This window comes from Mustela nivalis, assembly GCF_964662115.1.
Source record: "Mustela nivalis genome assembly, chromosome: 7".
In the NCBI taxonomy this organism is placed as follows: Eukaryota; Metazoa; Chordata; class Mammalia; order Carnivora; family Mustelidae; genus Mustela; species Mustela nivalis.
Window position 1 is genome coordinate 39011713 of NC_139026.1, and position 23152 is coordinate 39034864.

Below are 23152 nucleotides of genomic sequence, written 5' to 3' on the forward strand. Positions count from 1 at the left end.
ACCATTGTGTGCTGTTGAAGGCAATGTAAATTGGTGCAACCACTAAGGAAAACAGTAGTGAGGTACTTAAAAAAATTAAAAATAGAACTGTCATATGATCTAGAAATTCCAGCTCTGAGTATTTATTTAAAGAAAAATGAAAACACTAGCTGGAATAGATATATATGCATCCCCATATTTATTGTAGCATTATTTGTAACAGCTTAGATATGGTAACAACCATTAAAGTAACCATTAATGGATGAACTGATAAAGAAGATGTGAATTGTGCTTGTGTGTGTGTGTATGTGTGTGTATGGAGTATATGGAATGGAATGGTATATTATTCAGCCTTAAAAAGGACTGAAATCTTGCCCTTTACAACAACATAGATGAATTTGGGGGCATTTATGCTGAGTAAAATAAGTCAGAGAAAGACAGATACCATATGTTCTAATGTACATGTGGAATTAAAAAAAAAACAAAACAAAAACAAGACAAAAGTTTTGGATACCGAAAACAAATTGGTGGTTGCCAAAAGTTGGGAAAGCAGGGAGTAAAATGGATGAAGGGGGTCAAAAGATTAAAATGAAATTATAAAAAAATAAGTATAGCAGGGTGACTATAAAAACAGTGTATTTTATATTGCAAGTTGCTCAGAGAGTTGTTCTTAGCAGTCCTCATCAGAAAAAATTGTAAGACATTAACTAGATTTGTTTGTAATGATTATTTTGAATATATACAAATATTAAATTATTATGTTTTTCATCTGAAACAATGTTTTAACAAACAATTGTTTAAAAAAAGGGAGAGACGATGTGGTTTTACAAATAGTACTGTCTAAGACTTCACTTGGCATAATGAGGGAATTCAGGGAATAATTCTGTTTCTTTTTTTATTTTAAGACTTTATTTATTTATTTGACAGAGATCACAAGTAGGCAGAGAGGGAGGCAGGGGTGGGAGGGAAGAAGCAGGCACCCTGCTGAGCAGAGAGCCCGATGCCAGGCTCCATTCCAGGACTCTGAGATCATGACCTGAGCCAAAGGCAGGGACTTTAACCCACTGAGTCACCCAGGTGCCCCAATACTTCTGTTTCTTTTTTTTTTTTTAAATACCTTATAACAGTCTAGAGAGGGGAGAGAGGCAAGATAGTGGAGGAGTAACAGACTGAAACAATATCATATCCCAGGAGTTCAGCTAGAGAGGTATCAAACCATTCAGAACACCTACAAACTCAGCAGGAAATAGAAGAGAAGAAGGGAAACAATTATAGGAACAGAAAATTGACCACTTTCTGGTCATGTGGAAAAGTGAATCTAAAGCAACGGGAAGATAGACTGGTGGGGGGTGAGGCTAGCCCTTGACAAGTGGTGGAGCAATGGAGCACAAAATCTGAACTTGTATAATTCTGCTTCACTGAGGGGCGTCACTCCAGAGGCTAAGCAGGGGTAGAGCCCTTGCAGGAACAGTGTGGTCTCAGGTCCTGTGGGTGACAGAAAGATCAGGGTGTCTGAGTGTGGCAGAACTGCCAGGTATCAGAGTGGAGAAACCGGCAACAGAGACAGAGCTGAGGAGTGAGCATTCAGATCAGAGTTACCTTAAACCATGATCCAAGGCACAGTCGGGACACTGTTCTTTGAGCAGGAACCCCACGAGTGGCACATCTGGGGAGAATGGCCTTCCTGCTCTGGGAGAAGCAGTGTGGCAGGAATCTGCTGGGTTTGGAGATACCAAATAGGGTTGTGTGCCAGAGACAGAAATGCTCGGTCACAGGCCGGGTGAGCTCAGAGTGTCGCTGGAAACAAGGGAGACAGGAGTGATTGCTTTTCTTTGAGGGGGCACTGAGGAGTGGGGCCCCGAGATCTTGGCTCCCCAGTGCCGGAGATTGGGAGGCTGTCATTTTTATTCCTGTCCTTCAAAGCTCTACAAAAGCATTCAGGGAACAAAAGCTCCAAGAGTGAACCCGAGCAGATTACTTAGCTCCATCCCTGGCAAGGGTAGTGCAATTCTGTCTCAGGGAAAGACATTTGAGAATCACTACAGCAGGCCCCCTACCCAGAAGATCAGGAAGAACATCCAGCCAAGACCAAGCTCACCAATCAAGGAAAACAGATAAACTCCAGAGCTAGGGGAAAGCAATGCATAGAATTCATGGCTTTTCTCCCATGATCCTTTAGTCTTCTGAAGTTAATTATTTTAATTTTATTATTTTTCTTATTTTATTTTTAAAATTTTTCCTCTTTCCTCTTTTATCATTTTAAAACTAGTTTATCTTAGTAATACCTTTATTTAAAAAAAATATTTTTAAACCTTCATTGTTATAGTCATATTTTAGCCCTTCATTGTATTGAATCTTATTTTTTGTACATATATAGGATTTTTTTTTTCCTAAAAAATTTTGGGACACAATTTCTTCTAATAGAAAATAATGACAATATACCCTAATCTAGCACATGGCTTTGCTTTACTCTCCAGCCTGTGCACATTCCCTCCTCCTTTCTTTTTATTTTTTTTTCCAACCAACTTATCTTATCAATTCCTTTTTTAGAATTTTTAAAAATTTTCATCCTTACAGTCATAAGTCATATTGCATCCCTTCATTGTGTGTACCCAAATATATATATATCTCTCTCTATATATAGATATATATTTCTTTTTATTTTCTTTCTTTAAAATTGGGAGAGACCAGAAACTCTTTCTGGAGAAATAAAATAACTAAAATCTAACCAAGTTGAAATAAAAAAGCTATTAATGAGGTGTAATAAAAAATGGAGGCTCTTACTGCTAGTATAAATGAGGCAGAAGAGAGAATTAGTGATATAGAAGATCAAATGATGGAGAATAAAGAAGCTGAGCAGAAGAGAGACAAACAACTACTGGACCATGAGGGAGAATTAGAGAGATAAGTGATACCATAAGATGAAACAATATTAGAATTTTAGGGTTCCAGAAGAAGAAGGAAGTGAGAGAGGGGCAGAAGGTATATTGGAGAGAATTATAGTTGAGAATTTCCCTAATATAGCAAAGGGGACAAGCATCAAAATCCAGGAGGCATAGAGAGCCCCCATCAAAATCAATAAAAATACATCCACATCCCATCCTCTAATAGTAAAATTACAAGTCTTAGTGACAAAGAAAAAATCCTGAAAACAGCTCAGGACAAGAAGTCTGTAACATACAATGGTAGAAATATGAGATTGGCAACAATCTTATCCACAGAAACCTGGCAGGCCAGAAAGAACTGGCATAATATATTCAGAGCACTAAATGAGAAAAATATGCAGCCAAGAATACTATATCCAGCTTGACTATCATTGAAAATAGAAGAGATAAAAAGCTCCCAGAGCAAACAAAAATTAAAAGAATGTGCAAACACCAAACCAGCCCTATAGGAAATATTGAAAGGGTTCTTCTAAGCAAAGAAAGAGCCTAAAAGTAGTATATAGAAAGGAACAGAGATAGTATACAGTAACAGTCATCTTACAGGCAATACAATGGCACTAAATTCATATCTTTCAATAGTTACCCTGAATGTAAATGGGCTAAATGCTCCAATCAAGACACAGGGTATCAGAATGGATAAAAAACCAAAACCCACCTATATTCTGTCTACAAGAAACTCATTTTAGACCCAAAGACACCTCCAGATTTAAAGTGGGGGGGAGGTGGATAACAATTTTCCATACTAATGGACATCCAAAGAAAGCTGAGGTGGCAATCCCTATATCAGGTAAATTAGGTTTTAAGCCAAAGGCTATAATAAGAGATGAGGAAGGACACTATATCATACTCAAAGGGTCTGTCCAACAAGAAGATCTAACAATTTTTAATATCTATGCCCCTAACATGGGAGCAGCCAACGATATAAACCAATTAATAACAAAATCAAAGAAAAACACTGACAATGATACAATAATATTAGGGGACTTTAACACCCCCCTCACTAAAATGGAAAGATCATCCAAGCAAAAGATCAACAAGGAAATAAAGGCCTTAAATGAATCACTGGACCAGATGCACATCACAGATATATTCAGAACATTTCAGCCAAAAACAACAAAATACATTCTTCTCTACTATACATGGAACATTCTCCAGCATAGATCCCATCCTGGGTCAAAGACCTAACTTTGACCTGACAGGTACCAAAAGATTAGAATCATTCCCTACATATTGTCAGACTACAATGTTCTGAAGCTAGAGCTCAATCACAAGAGGGAAGTTGGAAAGAACTCAAATACATGGAAGCTAAAGAGCATCCTACTAAAGAATGAATGGGTCAGCCAGGAAATTAAAGAAGAATTGAAAAAAAATCATGGAAATAAATGAAAATCAAAACACAACTATTCAAAATATGTGGGACATAGCAAAGGTGACAAAAAAAAAAAAAAAAAAAAGGAGGGGGATTTATTCCAGGGCTGCGAGGGTGGTTCAATAACTGCAAATCAATCAATGTCATACAATACATTAATAAAAGAAAGGAAAGTATACAGCAATAAAAGCCTTTCTCAAGAAACAAGAAAGGTCTTAAGTATACAACCTAAATGTACACTTGAGGAGTAGGAGAAAGAACAGCAAAGAAACCCTAAATGCAGCAGGAGAAAGAAAATAATAAAGATCAGAGTAGAAATCAATAAAATGGAAACCAAAAGAACAGTAGAACAAATCAATGAAACTAGGAGCTGGTTCTTTGAAAGAATTAATAAGATTGATTAACTCCTGGCCAGCCTTATCAAAAAGAAAAGAGAAAGGACCCAAATAAATAAAATCATGAATGATAGAGGAGAGATCACAACTAACACCAAAGAAATACAATTATAAGAACATACTATGAGCAACTCTATGCAAACAAATTAGACAATATAGAAGAAATGGATAAATTCCTAAAAATGTATAAACTACCAAATCTGAACCAGTAAGAAACCTGAACAAACCTATAGCCATTAAAGATTTTGAAGCAGTCATCAAAAATCTCCCAACAAATAAGAGCCCAGCACCAGATGGCTTCCCAGGGGAAATCTACCAAACATTTAAAGAAGAATTAATACCTATTCTCCTGAAACTGTTCCAAAAAATACAAATGGAAGGAAAACTTCGAAATTTAATTTATGAGGCCAGCATTACCTTGATCCCAAAACCAAACAAAGACCCACCAAAAAGGAGAATTACAGACCAATATTCTTGATGAACACTGATGCAAAAATTCTCACCAAAATACTAGCCAATAGGATCCAACAGTATTAAAAGGATTATTCACCACGACCAAGGGGGATTTATTCCAGGGCTGCGAGGTTGGTTCAATAACTGCAAATCAATCCATGTCATACAATACATTAATAAAAGAAAGAACAAAGCCTTATGGTACTCTCAATAGATACTAAAAAAGCATTTGACACAGTACAGCATCCTTTCTTGACCAAACTCTTCAAAGTGTAGGGATAGAGGTTACATACCTCAATACCAACAAATCCATCTATAAAAAACCCACATATCATTATCAATGGGGAAAACCCGAGTTTTTCCCCTAAAGTCAGAAACACAGCAGGGATGTCCACTATCACCACTGCTCTTCAACAGAGTACTAGAAGTCCTAGTCTCAGCAATCAGACAACAAAAAGAAATAAAAGGCATCTGAATTGGCAAAGAAGAAGACAAACTCTCACTCTTTGCAAATGATATGATACATTATGTGGAAAACCCAAAAGACTCCACTCCAAAACTGCCACAACTCATACAGGAATTCAGTAAAGTGTCAGGATATAAAATCAATGCACAGAAATCAGTTGCATTTCTATACATCAACAACAAGATAAAAGAAAGAGAAATTAAGGAGTCAATCCCATTTGCAATTGCACCCAAAACCATAAGATTCCTAGGAATCAACCAAAACAAAGAAGCAAAGAACATGTACTCAGAAATCTATAAAGTAATCATGAAAGAAATTGAGGAAGGAATAAAGAAATGGAAAATGTTCCATGCTCATGGATTGGAAGAACAAATATTGTGAAAGTGTCTATGCTACTTAAAGCAATCTACACATTTAATGCAATCCTTATCAAAATACCATCCATTTTTTTTCAAAGAACTGGAACAAATGATCCTAAAATTTATATTGAGCCAGAAAAAACCTCAAATAGTCAGAGGAATGTTGAAAAAGAAAGCCAAAGTTGGTGACATCACAATTTCAGACTTCAAGCTCTATTACAAAGCTGTCATCATCAAGAGAGTATGGTACTGACACAAAAACAGACACATAAATCAATGGAACAGAATAGACAGCCCGTAAATGGACCCTCAACTCTATGGTCAAGTAATCTTCTACAAAGCAGAAAAGAATGTACAGTGGAAAAAAGACAGTCTCTTCAACAAATGGTGTTGGGAAAACTGGACAGCTACATGCAGAAGAATGAAACTGGGCCATTTCCTTACATCACACACAAAAAATAGACTCAAAATGGATGAAAGATTTCAATGTGAGACAGGAATCCATCAAAATCCTTGAGGACAACACAGGCAGCAACCTCTTCGACCTCAGCCACACCAACTTCTTCCTAGAAACATCCCCAAAGGCAAGGGAAGCAAGATATTTGCAAATGACATATCAGATAAAGGCTAGTATCCAAATTCTATAAAGAATTTATCAAACTCAACACTGAAAGAACAAATAATCCAGTCAAGAAGTGGGCAAAGGACATAAACAGACATTTTTGCAAGGAAGACATCCAAATGGCCAACAGACACATGAAACATCACTTGGATTCAGGGAAATACAAATCAAAACCACAATGAGATACCACCTCACAGCAGTCAGAATGGCTAAAATTAACAAGTCAGGGAATGACAGATATTGGAGAGGATGTAGAGAAAGGGGAACCTTCCTACCCTGTTGGTGGGAATGCAAGCTGCAACTCTGAAAAACAACATGGAGGTTCCTCAACAAGTTGGAAATAGAGGTTCCCTACCACCTAGCAATTGCACTTCTGGGTTTTTACCCTAAAGATAAAAATGTAGTGATTGAAGGGGCATGTGCACCTGAATGTTTATACCAGCAATGTCCACGATAGCCAAACTGTGGAAAGAATCTAGATATCCATCAACAGATGAATGGATAAAGAAGATGTGGTTTGTGTGTGTGTATGTATGTATATATATCTATATAGACACACTCACACACACACACACACAATGAAATACTATGCAGCCATCAAAAGAAATAAAATCTTGCCATTTGCAATGACATGGATGGAACTAGAGGGTATTATGCTGAGCAAAATAAGTCAATCAGAGAAAGGCAATTATCATATAATCTCCCTGATATGAGGAATTTGGGAGGCAGAGTGGGGGGTTGGGGAGTACAGATGGAAAAAAATGAAACAAGATGGGAACAGGAGGGAGACAAACCATAAGAGACTCTTAATCTTACAAAACAGACTGAGGGTTCCTGGGGGGAGTGGGGCTGTGGAGAGGGTGGTTGGATCATGTATTTTGGAGATAGTACGTGATATGGTGAGTGCCGCGAAGTGTATAATCCTGACAATTCACAGACCTGTACCCCTGGGGCAAATAGGAATTTATTAATAAAATAGTAATTGTTAATAAAATAATTAAAATAGGACATAATAAAGTAATAAAATTGTTAATAAAATAATTAAAATTACCTTATAAACTTATCAGATTACAAACTGTCTTACCAAATTAAACACACACGCTAATTCTGAGGAGTTAAACATTTGCCCCAAACGAGATGGCTGGAATGTGAGTTCCAGAGTATGATACATGATCTGAATTTATCTGTAAAGCTTTCATATATAGTTCATTGTTCAAGGCCCCTTGAATCAAATTGGAAAAATGGCAACTATAAATGTATGAGAGGGGTACAGCTTTAGAGTGGGACATTTTAATCATGATGAAATGTATATTCTTCTTTCCAGTGGAGGAAAAGCATTTCCAGTTACTTATAACTGAAAATGAAACCCAACTGTTTAAAAACTTCTAAAAAAAATTATTTATTTAGTTTGAAAGAGAGAGAGAGAGAGTGAGAGCAGAGGAGGAGAAAAGGGAGAGAAAGAGGATCTTCAGCAAAGTCCCTGCTGAGCATGAAGTTTCCCATCTTAGAACCCTGAGATCATGAACTGAGCCAAAATCAAGAGTCAGAATCTGAAATGACTGAGCTACCCAAGTATCCCGCTTGTTCAAATACTTTTTTAAAGGAACTTATTTACCATGATAATAATATATACTCTATGTAAATTCTGTCCACTTATGTTTAATTATAAGCCTATAGACATCCAAAATTAAATGTATATGATTCACTTTGTACATAAATGCATTTTGTCCTCATAACTCCCCCATATATATTCATTTTGAACAATGAAGAGAGGTGATGGGTTACATACAGTCTTTCTCACATATTTAATATGGTAGATGTTTTAAAATTTATATTACCACGAATGTGCACAAATATGAGTGGGGAACTGAAATTTTCCATGCACAGTTGGATAGGCAATGCAGAAATATCCACAGAGAACTTGGATACACAATGCATGGATAGTGTATGGATTACCTAGATATGTAAAACTCAAGCCATGGACCTTAACAGCATCATCATGTTCAACCAGTGAAACTAATTAGTACCCACTCTAAACTTCTGGGCCAAGCAACTTAAAAGATTATTTTGAGCAGTTTAGAAAGGTCTTTTTGGATCCTTATAATAAAGTCTTCTCATGTGATAAAAATAAGAGTTAATTAGTATATTCTAGAGCCTTGGGTGGGGGGGAGTAATGTTTTATTCAAAGGAATAACTTAGTCATATGTTGAGTAAAGAAATGTTTTCATATCTTTAGTTGTTTATTTGTTGCAGACCATTTGGAGTGTAGGTTAACTGAAAATTCATTTTATACAGTCAATTTTAAAATGCAATTAATAATTTATATTTGAAAACATTCATCATATATGAGAAACAAATTAGCCCAAGAGCTCCCCAACCTGCACTTCATCTGCTCAGTGAAGAGTTTGTTGGCATCAGTTCCTGTGGATGGTTTGCAGAAGACCATCCTCTTAAATCCCTAGCAATCACTGGATATCCTCCAGAATCAGCCTTAATTTAAGCTTGAGGGAGAATTAAAGCAGAGGTTCCCTCAAGCTCCAGGGCTCTGAGCTATTTAATCACTACTTTGGCTCTGCCCAGGGCAATCAGCCCATCAGAGCTCTGACTCATTCCTGGGTGACCGAGTCTGGTGTGGACCTGGGTGGGATGAGAGCTTAATTATACTCTGTCTTTTTCACAGCAGGAACAACCGGTATATTTAGAGTGTTCTGTACTGCCTGAGATCATATTTGATCTACTGACCTGAAGATGAAAACTTTCAATAGGAATTGCTGAATTATGTAATACTTAGTTTCTCATTTTCACTGTATCCTTTACATTCTCTATTCTTCCTTAATATGAGGATAAGATCTCATCTTAACTACTTCTGACATTTTTATTTCATTGAAACAAGACCACTTTTCTCTTTGGCTTGATCTTCCTTACATCCTAGATTGCCTTAATTTCTTTTTGAATATGAACAGATTCAACTTCCTGATTTTAGGTCAATACCTCTGTTTCCTGTCCTAAACAACTTACTCATGTCATTTAAATCCTCACATAAATTTCCATGAGATAAATTGCCATCTCTGCTTAATAAATCTGAAAACTAAGACTCTGTGACTCTAAGATGGTCTCACCGAAAAAGCAAGTAAATGGTAGGCCACAATAAAATCCAGATCAACCTGAATTCAGAAATTCCATGATCTTAACAGTATATACCACTTCACAAAACAAGCCTACTATAAGTTGTGAAAGTGTTTAAACCATTTTTGAAATAGTTATCTTCTCTGAAAACAGAAATGCATTTTCTGTGAATCTGCGGTAATCCACCCACAGTTTTGATTGACTATAATCTTTTTTATGAAGAACTAGATCTTCAATTGAGTAAACTTTTATCAGTGTTTATGATAATTTGACAGTCTCCAATACAGCTAAAATGATAAAACATACCAAAGATCTTTAGTCTGTACTTAGAAAATTCTTTGTCGAATGTGGTGTCTACACCCACATTTGAATGGAGAATTCCCAAAAGCATTTTGCAATGTCCACATAATTGGACATCCCCCCCCCATGTATAATTATTTTTTAATTCCATCAATTTCACAATCTGTTTTCTTTTTATTTTTCCCCATAACCAAGTGTCCTGGAAGGTATGTATCCAACTTGACATCTTTTCTATGTTTATATTTGCCTGTCCTTTTCTCTGTATATGGGATTGCCCCACTTTTTGTATGTAAGCTTTCACATACACTAAAGTGAAGTGGGCGCATGAAATAAGTGGTCCTCCTGATCATGGTACAGGACACAGGCACAGACTTGGCTGAATTGTCACTTTGGGTCCTATGGTCAGGACCTGAAAGAACTGGAGATTTTAAAGCTTTCAGACGGTCTCATCTTAGTTTGTGTATATACTCAATGCAAAGACTATCTGATTAAAGATTATCCTATGAAGAATATAGCTAGATACTTTCCTCGACGAGAGGATGCTTAGGCCTTGATATAGCAATAACCTACCTGTGTCTAAGAAATACTAACGGCAGCCTTTCCACCCAACCTTAAGCAGTCTATCTTGGGAATTGTGTGTTTACAGCTAATTGCAACCAGGTACATGCCTGGTGGTTGGGCTGAATTCACATGAGCAGCCAAAGGGGATTTAAACATTTGTGTTGTTGAAGAAAAGGTCATGCTGATATATGGGTGTAGCAAATTTTTTATTATTTATCCAAATCAACCAAAAACATGTTTGTGTAATTGGGCTATTCATTTCAGCCCAATCCCACTACATCCTATTTCATCCCTTTGGGGAAAAAAGAGAGAGAGAGAGATACTGAAAGTCTAACATTTAGTTACATTGTCTATTGTTTCATTTTAATCATGTAACAATTTAATTATGACTTGTGTTAGCAATAGGATTCTTAAAAATTGTTACTTTTGGAAAGTAGATTATGATTTTCCGGTAAGCCAACTGCTTATTCTTGTCATCACTCCTCTATTATTCCAATACTTGAAATTCTGATAAAAGATGTATCTTTAAGTGTTTTTGTCCTTGGAAAAATATCAGTAGGCTCCCAATGAATCTCTTAAAGCAGTGAAACTGCATTCATATTTTGCATTAAAATGACAGATGAAAGGAGACAGACACCCTTGCGGTCTAGGATCGAGATGGTCAGGTGCTTAGTGAGGATTATGTTTGCTAATTTAAAAAGGAGGGGGAGAAAATAGGGCTTTGCGCATCATCAGTCTAAAAACAGGAACAGAAGCGCTGTTGAATTCAAGCTGTGTCATTTATTCCACCACAGCCAGGCGCGCGCCACCTTCCCCTCCTCCTCTACTTTATTCCTCCATTTCCCCAGTTTCCGCCCACGTGGATTATTGCTTCCACCTATTCTCCTCCAAGGGGGATAGGAGGGTAGACTGGCAGCTTCCACTCCCCGGACAGCTGGTGCAGCGACAGTTCTAGAAATCGCTCCCTGTGAGTGCTGCCTACCCTGCGAGCACTCAGATTACACACTGTGCTGACATGCTTGTGGTTCCATATTTTAAGTTCTGTGATTACAAATGTTTAATAAACTAGTAAGGTCACCCACAGGAAAACGTTCGCAGAAACTGTGTTTCCGAATGATTTTTTAAATGCTTGGTTTTTTGTTTGTTTGTTTGTTTTGTTTTGTCTTGTTTTGTTTTTTTCCTTTCTAAAAATTAGGTCAGGATTGAGAGACTGTTCACTCCTAATAGGATAATGGTAGGGAGCTGTTTACTTCTAAAGCTTTTGGATCAAGGTTGTTAAAGAGAGCAATTAAAAATATAACACCGAATTCTACACCTGAAGCCAGTATTTCACTGTATGTTAACCAAAATTTAAATTAAAAAAATTTAAAAAATTAAAAAAGCAATGTATCCATGGCAGAATAAAGAATGCACACTGACAGTACCAAAGGATATGTTTGTATTTTCTTTTCCTACACTCCACATGTGAATGAGGCTCCTTGTACTATCCTTTCCAAGGGCCTTTAAAAGGCATTCTTCCAGGTGCAAAACACCTTACACCAACTTAAAAAGTGTGACAAGGAAAAAACAAGGACGATTGCTAACAAATACCAGAATGAGTTCTGACCTTCTAAGAAATGATGCTGGGAGACTTTACATTAATTACAACGATGCTACCATGGCTTGAAACACTTTTGGAACTTCTCATCTGAAATTGTTCAGAGAGCCTATTTTACAAACCAGCTAAGAAAATGAGTTTCATTACCTTATAGTCACACCTTCTGTATTCTCACTACCATGAGCCCACTCATGATGAGTAAAAATGGAGATGTGTCATTGCCAGTTTGAATTTGGACTGCTTAGCTTTTGTCACCATTGGAACTTACCAGTTTCTGATTTCTTTAAACACATTCTCTCAATTCAAGGATTCATAAACTGCTTATTGAATTTCAACAAGAAGTTCATGAATTGTTTAACATCTAGCAAGATTGATTAGATAATATCTATTATCTAGACCATTTCCAGAGAAATAGGCTTATTATTGTTACTAACTTCCACTCTTTCCATATGGCAGGCCAAAAGAAAATAATATTTTAAAAACTCATGAAGAAGTATTGTCCATGAGTTTTTAGAAGTTCTAGAAAATGGGACTGTCACCCTGAGGTGAAAAGTGATATAGCCAACTGTATACACTTTAAAAAGAATGGAATGCAAAAGACCAGAAAAGACTATAGTTAAACATAAAATAATAGCTTTGTGGTTTTGACAATAAAAACCAGTAGAGGAAAACAAAATTTGATTTTTCAGTTTCATATGCATAATTCAATCATAGCAGCTATAAATAAGGTCCTTAATTTAAAAAAATCCACCACCATTTAGATTTTTTTTTCAAATTTATGTGCTTCTTAAAAACCTTGATTAAATTTATTATTAAGTAAGAATTAAAGGCAACTGAACACAATTTTTAAAAGTCAGGTTTAGTGAAGTACCAATGTATATAAAATTGTAAAATTAGCAGTAAATTATTCTAAATAATGATGTAAAATACTGTTACTATTACCAGATATTCTTCCAATTAAGCAAAATCATATAACCAAATTTTTAAAGCATAGGTATTAGGTCATGGATTATATTCCAAATGTTAAAACACTAATGTTGCAAAACTTAGCTCACAGTATATTTCAGGTGTGGACGGGTAGAGTCAATTATGTATTTTTTCTGTATTTGATCTGGATTGTATTGGATCTGTATTTGATTTCACGAGCACCTTCTTGACACTTTCTAGGCAGCTACCAGGCAGGAATATATCTGTGGGTGTGTTGGGAGGAGTGAAATTTAGCCAAATATCTAAAATCTTTCTAGCTTAGTTCAACACAATGATTCAAGCAATCTTACGCAATCATGCTCAATTTCTACAGGAAAGAAGAAAATTTATATTTCTTTGTATTTTACCTTCCTCCTCAGTAACCATCTTGGTTTAGTGGGGGAAAGGCATGGACAAACCCTATTTTTTAAATTAACATATAATGTACTATTTCTTTCAGGGGTACAGGTCTGTGATTCATCAGTCTTACATAATTCATGGCACTCACCATAGCACATATTCTCCCCAATACAGAAACCATATGCAAAAGCCTACCTAAAACTCAAGGACTTTCCCACCACGCCCCCTACAGCCCTATTGGAGTATGATATGCTACGGATGATTGTTTTCATTATCCACTTATTTTTGTTCACCTTGTGACTGTTTCTGCTAGTAAAGGTGTAATAAAAGTACTCGCTTCATTCTAAGATTTGCCATCATGTAGTAGAAAAAAATATATTTAAGACTTCAGTTACTCTTTCTGTAATGAATCCAAATGTTATAACAGGCTAGTCTTGCATATGTTACCCTTTCAATATTTTTGCATTCACTTTCTTTGGATAAAGAATATGATCTGGGGGCGCCTGGGTGGCTCAGTGGGTTGGGCCTCTGCCTTTGGCTCGGGTCATGATCTCAGGGTCCTGGGATCGAGTCCCGCATCGGGCTCTCTACTGGGCAGGGGGCCTGCTTCCTCCTCTCTCTCTCTGTCTGCCTGCCTCTCTGCCTACTTGTGATCTCTGTCTGTCAAATAAATAAAAATAAAATCTAAAAAAAAAAAAAAAAGAATATGATCTGTAGTTGGCCAACGTCATAAAGGAAGAACCAAACTTCATATCCAGATTGTTCTATCTCCTAGTGTAGTGTATCATAAACATTAGGGTGCATAAGATTCACTTGTTTATACTGTTAAAATTCAAGTTTTTATTCCATAGGTCTACAATGTGTCTGGGATTCTTTGTTTTTAACAAACTGCCAGGTAACGCAGATACTGCTGCATATGTTGCACACTTTGAGTAAGAGATCAAATTCCTTATCCAAAGGATCGGAATAACAATATGTTTATAAGTTTTTATGCATAGGTTTTGGCATTTAACCAGCTTTTTCACCCCTTTCCCTAGGTGACCAAAACAGTCCTTAATGTCCTACTGGGATCCACTGAATGTCCTATTGTGGTATCATTCTGCACTATACCTCAAAATACCCTTTTTGAAAAAATTCTCTGTGCTTCACAGTCAAAGCAGAGCTGGAGTCTAACCTGGCACTGTTTCTTATAAGATTTTGGTGAAGATTAAATGACATAATTACAATGAAAATGTTTAGCAGTTTTTCTGGAACATAGTAAGAATTCAATGTTCACCTAATGAAAATGAATTTGCTCTAAAACAGTTAGGTGAAATGAATACTACATTATTTTGTCTGTCTAAAACAAATAGAATCTGTTCTAAGATCTAACTCATTGACCACAGTTTGATGAGATTCTCAAAGGCATACTTATTTTCTAGAAAGCAGACATAGCAGCTAGTCTTTAGCATATATTGGCCACAAAGACCTTCAGGACTCAAATATTTGATTACTTATTAACCTGGCCAGTTTGGCTTTCCTTCTCCTATGTTTCCCTCTTCCAGTTATTTTAATTCCCATCCATTAATTGAATCTCCTAACCCCTTCAAAGTTTTTAGTTTCAAGTGTGACATAAAAAACACGTTTAAGAAATTATCTCACTAGTAAATTCCTAAATAATCTCTCCATAAATAATCATATTTGAAAAAAAGTTTCTTAATACAAATGAAATTTTATTTCTATTTTTGTGATACACTCATAAGTATAAATTCTTTCACTTAAAAAAGTTATTGAGGCCCTACTATGCGCCAAGCACTTTTCTAGGAAATGGGGATTTATCAGTTGAAGAACAGACAGAAAACCCTGCCAGAACTGAACATCTATATGCAAAAACATGAATCCAAATATAGAGCTTAAACCCTTCATAAAAATTAACTCAAAATAGAACAGAGGTATAAATGTAGAATACAAAACCATAAAATCCCTAGAAAATAACACCTAGAAAATCCAGATGACTGTGGCTTTGGTAAGGACTTTTTAAACACAACATCAAGGCATATTATCCATGAGAAAACAAAACTGAACTTAATGAAAAATTTTAAAATTCTGCTTTTTGAAAGATACTTTCAAGACAATGAATACACAAGCCACCAACTGGGAGAAAATAGTTGCAAAAGAAACATCTGATGAAGGGCTATTTATCCAAAATATATGACGAACACTTACAACTCAAAAAACAAGCCAATTAAAAAATGGGGATGAAGACCTTAACAGATACCTCACCAAAAAACGTTATGCCAACATGGCCAATAAGCAGATGTTCCACATCCTCTATCAGATTAAAGCAACAGTGAGATACCACTGGAAACCTATTAGAATCATCAAAATCTGTAACACTGACAATACCATATACTGGTGAAGATACGGAGCCATAGAAGTTCTCATTCACTGCTGGTGGGCATGTAAAATGCTACAGCCACTTTGAAAGAATTTTGGTAGTTCTTTAAAAATTAAACATATTCTTACCATACAACTTCACAATCATCCTCCTTAATATTTACCCAAAGGAGCTGAATATTTACGTTTACCCAAAAACCTGCACTACAATGTTTATAGTAGATTTGTAACTGCCAAAACTTGGAAGCAACAAAGATATAATCCTTTAGCAGGTGTATGGGTAAATAAACCATGGTACATCCAGATAATGGAATATTGTTCAGTGCTAAAACAACAACAACAACAACAAACTATTAAGTCATGACAAAATACACAGGAAACAAGTGTATATTACTAGGTCAAAGAAGCCAATCTGAAAAGGCTACACAGTGTCTAAAAACAAAACTAACGACATAATACAAAGATCAGTGGTTCCAAAGGTAAAGTTTGGAAGAGTCAATAGGCAGAGAACAGAAGATTTTTAGGGCCCTTAAAATACTCTGTATGGTACCATAATCGACACATGTTATTGGACATTTGTTCAGATTCATAGCATGTACACCCCAAAAGTGAAATGTAATATAAATTATGGACTTTGAATGATTATCGTGTATCAATGTAGGTTCATCAACTATAATAATTGTGCCACTCTGGTGAGGGATGTTGAAAATGGAATGACCTTTGCATGTGTGGGGACAGGATGCATGTAGGAAATCTCTTACCTTCCTCTTAATTTTACTGTGAATCTAAAACTTCTCTCAAAAAGATAAAGGAAAAGTTTTGCCCTTATGTTCTGGTGGGGGAGAAACAAAATTTTTAAACAATGAGCCATATATATCTATATAATTTATCACCATCTAATATATAGGTAATTAATTAAGCCAGGTAGAGGAAAAGGGATTATGTAGAAACTGAAATGTTAAATAGGGCAGTAGGGAGAGGCCTTATGGAGGAGACAACCTTTTGACATAGGATGTGGAAGATGTGAGAGATTGTTTCACACATATATCAGATGGAAGTGATTTCAATTTTGAGATTTCCTATTTAAAGGTCTTGAATTGGGAATGGATCTGCCTTGTTTCAGAACATCAAGAAAGCTAATATGTCTGAAGAAATATAGAAGGATGAGAAGGATGGAGAGTGAATATATGGTTGGATCATCTTGGAAAATGTATCAGACAAGGTAAGGTCAGGTCACATATCAGTAATTTACAATAACATAGTATCAGAGGCATAAGACAACAAAAAGGTTTATTTATTCATTAATGCTGCATGCACATTTCAGGTCAACTGAGAGCTCTATTTTACCTTCAGAACACATATCTACATAGCTATCATAATTTTCAGTATAAATCAACACACCTCTTTTATGCATTCAGTGCACAAAATAAAAGAAGAAAAGAAATTGCTAAAAGTGAACAAATGATAATAAAATGTAGAGGGTTGGGGAGACTAAAAATGTAGAGCTACAGTATATGTTATAGTATATATAGTATATACATATACTATACAATTTATCAACTTAAAATAGATTGCTACAAATATATGTTGTTTTATGTAGCCTCATGGTAACAACAAACTAAAAACCAACTGTAGGTACACAAAAGATGATGAGAAAGGAATCTAAGCATACCACTAAAGAAAATCATCAAACCAGAAAGAAAGCAAGAAAAAAGGAATAAGGCAGAACTATAATAAAGCCAGAAAACAATTTATAAAGTGTCAATATGTACATATCTGTCAATAATTAGTTTAAATGTAAATAGACTAAAATTTCCAATCAAAAGACACAGAGTGGCTATGTGAATTAAAAAAAAAAAAAATAAGACCTAGCTATATGCTGCCTGTAAGAGACTAGTTCAGATATAAAGATACACACATACAGAAACAACAGAATGGAAAAAGATAGTCCATGCAAATGGAAAGACAAAGAAACACGGAGCAGCTATGCTTACCTCAGACAAATAGACATTAAAACAAAGACTGTAATAAGAGACAAAGAAGGGAGCTTTGTAATGATAAAGGAGTCATCCAGCAAGAGGACATAACATTTGTAAATATTTATGCACCCAGATAGGAACACCTAAATTTATAAAACAAATATTAACAGGCCTAAAAGGAGAAATAGACAAGTACAATAAAAATGGGTGGACTTAATACCCTACTTATATTGAGGATAGATCATCCAGACAGAAAATCAATAAGAAAACATTGGCCTTAAATGACACATCAAACCAGATGGATTTAACAGATAAATATAGAGCATTCCAGCCAAAAGAAATAGAATACGTATTATTCTCAAGTGTGCATGGAATATTCTCCAGAATAGAGGCCATGAAACAAGTATTAATAAATTTAAAACTGAAATCATTTCAAGCATCTTTTCCAATCACAATGGTATGAAACTAAAAATCAATTATAAGATGAAAACTGGAAAATTAATATTATATGTGAAAATTAAACAATATGCTACTGAACAACAATGGGTCAAAGAATAAATCAAAAGAGAAAAAAATACCTTGAGACAAATAAAAATGGAAATGCAACATGTTAAAAACTTATGGGTTCAGGAAAGGCAGTTCTAAGAGAGAAGTTCGTGGTGATAAATGCCTACCTTGAAAAAGGACAAAAATCTCAAAACAAAAACACAATCCTAACTTTACACCTCAAGAGACTAGAAAATGTAGTACAAACAAAACCAAAGTTAATACAGTAAGGGAAATAATAAGATGGAACTAGAGGGTATTATTTAAGTGAAATAAGTGAATCAGAAAAAGACAATTATCATATGATCTTTCTGATATGAAGAATTTGAGAGGTAGAGCAGGGAGTCTTTGGGGGTAGTGGAGGAAAAATTAAAAAAAGATGGGATCAGGAGGAAGACAAACCATAAGAGATTCTTAGTCTCACGAAACAAACTGAGGGTTGCTAGGGGGTGGGGGGTACAGATAGTATGGTTGGGTTATGGACACTGGGGAGGGTATGTGCTATGGTATGCGCTGTGAAATGTGTAAACTTGATGATTCACAGACCTGTACCCTTGGGGCAAATAATACATTATATGTTAGTTTAAAAAAAGAAGATCAGAACAGAAATAAATGAAATAGAGACTAAAAAAGACAATAAAAATATACATCCAAGAACTGGTTTTTGAAAGATAAACATAAATGACAAGCCATTAATTAGATTCATCAAGAAAAAAAAAAGAGGGCTCCAAGAAATAAAATTAGGAATGAAAGGAATGTTACAACTGATACTACAGAAATACAAAGAATCATAAAGACTATTTGAACAATTATATGCTAACAAATCAGACAACCTAAAAAAATGTTGTTACTAGAAATACAGAACGCACCAAGACTGAATCATGAAAATATAGAAAATCTAAATAGATGGATTTCTAGTAAAGAGATTCAATCTGAAAATCAAAATCTTTCCAATGAACAAGTCCAAGACCAGATGGTATCACTGGTAAATTCTACTCACTATTCAAAAAAGAATTAATACCAATTCTACTCAGACTCTTCCAAATTGAGGACAAATCATTCCAAACTTATGTTATGAGGCTAACATCACTGTAACAACACCAGACAAGGAATCAACAGGAAAAGCACAGGCTTCTTCTTCCCTGAAGAACATAGATGCAACAACCATCAAAAAATATTAGAGAACTGAATTTAACAATACACTAATAAAAGCATATACCATGCTCAAGTGGAATTTATTCCAAAATGCAAGTGTGGTTCAACATCTGCAAATCAATTATCATGCTACACGATATTAAGAAAATGAAGGATAAAAATCTTATGACCATCTAAATAGATGCAGAAAAAGAATTTCAGAAAATTCAGCATCAATTTATGACTTATATACTCTCAACAAAATGAGAATAGAGGGAACATACTTTAATATAAAAGTGAGTATATAAGAAACATACTTCATAACAATAATAAAGGATGCATGATAAAGACTATATATGACAAGTCCACAGCTAAATTTGTTTTTAATGTTGAAGATCTGAATAAGCTTTTCCTCTAAAATCAGGAACAAGACAAAGATGCCCATTCTTGCTACTTTTATTCCATGAAGTATTGGAAGTCTTAGCTACAGTAGTTAAAAGAGAGAAAGAAAGAGAAAAAGAAGGAAAGAAGAAATAAAGAAAAGGCATCTAACTTGGAAAGGATGAAATAAAAATGTCACTATTTGCAGATGACATGTAAAGAAAATGTTAGGGACTTTTCCAAAATACTGTTAGCTAATCACAAGCTCAGTGAAGCTGCAAGATACAAAATCAATATACAAAATCCTGTTACATTTCTATACACAAATAATGGACTATGAGAAAAAGAAATAAAGACTGTAATCTCATATACAATTCCATCAAAAAAATAAAATATGAAGAAATAAATTTAATCAAGGAAGTGAAAGACCTCTGCTCTAAAAACTAACACACATTAATAAAGGAAACTAAAGACACAAATAAATGGAATGATATTTCATGTTTATGGATCAGAAGAATATTGTTAAAAATCTACTACTACCCATATCAGTCTATCGATTCAATGCAATCTCTATCAAAATTTCAATTGTGAGGCACTCCCATTCAGATGGCAATGCAAGAAAACCCTGAACTCACCCACTCCACAGAACACACCAAATTACACTAATTAACAGAAAAAATCCTCCTGAAGAATAAGGGCTGACTGTAAAATGACTGAACAACCAAAGACAGAATGGAAAGAGAATAATAAGAGAGATAGAGACTCGTCCCCAGTGCACAAAGAGCAGTGGGGAAAAATAGTACTGTATGACCAGAAATAGATCCTTCTCTGTCCTTGAGCACAGAAAACAAGACATGGTTTAAATAAAAGTAAATAAATAAAAAGAAGGTGAATGCTAAAAAATAAAAATTAAAATGACAAGAGGCACAAACATATAGAAGAGACAACACTAGACTTCTGCAGAGTGGCGGGGAAACTACAGGAAAGCTCTCCAGGTCAAAGGGACTGGAGAATGACATGGTTTATGTTTCTGCCCCACATTAAAAGCCTAAGATGGAGCAGGGTCTGGACACCACAACTGGGGAGTTCAGTTATCTCTGAGTTTGCAATATTAGTGAGCCCAGTTTTTGCGATGCCACATCAGCCCTAGTCATGATAGAGTACAGGAAAAAAAAAAAAAAGCCACAATTTAATAGGGCTGAGGAGATATGGGAACACTGTCTCCCCTTCCACCTTTTAAAAAAATATTTATTTATTTGCTATATATAGAGAGAGAGCACAAACAGGGGAAGTAGCTGGCAGAGGGAGAAGTAGGATCCCTGCTGATCAAGGAGCCTGATGTGGGACTTGAACCCAGGACACTGAGATCATGACCTGAGCTGAAGGCAGATGCTTAACAGACTGAATCACCCAGGTGTCCCTCCCTTTCCTCCTTAAAAGCCCAAACTGGAGCAGGGTCTGGATACCATGAAGGATAAGATTAAACACCATAACTGCAGGATCCTGACACTCTAACTGGCAAATCCAGATGTCATAAATGGTGGGGTCAAGACATCATGGGGAGCTTACAACCTCAGCAAACCCAGGGTCCTCAAGTGCACACCAGTCCTGGTCATATATGAAACACTCACTGCTAACATCTTCCTCAATGAAGATGAATGAAAACAGAGCTTTCTCTCCAAGGTCAGGAGCAAGATCCATTTCTCTCCATATCTACTAAAAATGGTACCAGAAGCCCTAGCAATGGTAATCAGACAAGAGAAAGAAATAAGAGCCATCCTTATTGGTAAAAAAAGGAATTAAATTGTCATTATTTTTGGACACATGATACTATACCTAGAAATCCTAAGGATGTCATCAAAAAATCTACTAGAAATTTAAAAAAGATCATCAAGTGTAAGGATACAAAATTAATACCCAGAAATCAGTAGGGTTTCTATACACTAACCACAAAGTCATAGAAACAGGAATTAAAAAAAAAAAAACTCCTCCATTTATAACTAAACCAAAAAGAATAGGATACCCAGGAATAAACTTAATCAAAGAGGTGAAAGTCTGGTATTCTGAGAACTTTTAAAACATTTGTGAAACAAACTGAAAATGACACGAAGGGAAAGATATTCTATGCTCATGGAGTGGAAGAATTAATATTGTCAAAATGTGCTTATTATCCAATGCAATCTACAGATTCAATACAATACTTATCAAAATACCAGTAGTGTTTTTACAGAACTAGAACAAATAATGGTAACAATTACATGGAACCACAGAAGACACCAAATAGCCAAAGCTCTCCTGAGAATGAAGAACAAAGCTGACGGTATCCCAAGTCCAGATTTCAAGGTATACTACAAAGCTGTAGTAATTAAAACACTATGGTATGGGCACAAAAATGGAAAACAAGATCAACAGAACAGAACAGAAAGCCCAGAAATAAACCCATACTTGTACAGTCTATTAACCTATCGCAAAGGAGGGAAGAACATGTTAATGGGGAAAAGACAATCTTTTCAACAAATCATGCTGGGAAAACTGGACAGCTACATGTAAAAAAAAATGAAACTGGACTACGTCCTAACACCTTACACTGCTGCTTCTCAGAGATTATGTCCTCTAAGTACTCAGTACTTAACATTTCAATGCTTATAATAGTTTAAACTTTTTTTTAAAAAATCAAGCTTCCTTTTGGTTTGTGATAGAACACTCATCTGTTATAAACTACCCCATCTTAGCAAAATTATAAGTCCATTTACATGGCACTTTTCCTAATTTATATGTGTTTTTGTTTTTTTGTTTTGTTTTTGTTTTTTTTGTCTTCTCCTTCTAGATTATAAACACCATGCAAGGAGCAAAGAATTTATCTGTGTTGCTCATCACTGTATCCAAGTGCCTATAATCAGTAATTGTCAAATAGGAACTCAATAAATTTGTATTGAACAAATGAATATACAGTGACCACATAAAATACATGTCTCAGATAAATACCATCTCATTTCTTTCCTTCTACTGTCATAGCAGGTAAGTTTCAGAGAACAGAACTCTCTCATTTGGGAATGAGCAGACCCATGTTAAAATCTACCTTCTCTATTAGATTTCATTAACCACAAATTTCTTTACTTTCTTGCTTGTTCCAAAAATGAAGTGGCACACTACTTGTGAAGGAGCTTTTATACCTCACGGGAAAGTCAATCATCAGTTGTATTGCATTTCTCCATATCACTGAATAACAAACTCGTTA

General features: G+C 35.4%; 1 long non-coding RNA gene across 1 annotated transcript in view; it reads left to right on the forward strand.

Annotated features, from left to right (window-relative positions):
• LOC309869078 overlaps positions 1 to 22823 on the forward strand; it is a 37200-nt gene extending 14377 nt beyond the window's left edge. Inside the window, exons 2-3 of the long non-coding RNA XR_014313977.1 lie at positions 16998 to 17096; positions 22742 to 22823. This is a non-coding gene — a long non-coding RNA (uncharacterized lncRNA). The remainder of the gene's footprint in view (positions 1 to 16997; positions 17097 to 22741) is intronic.
• Positions 22824 to 23152: the final 329 nt, after the last annotated feature.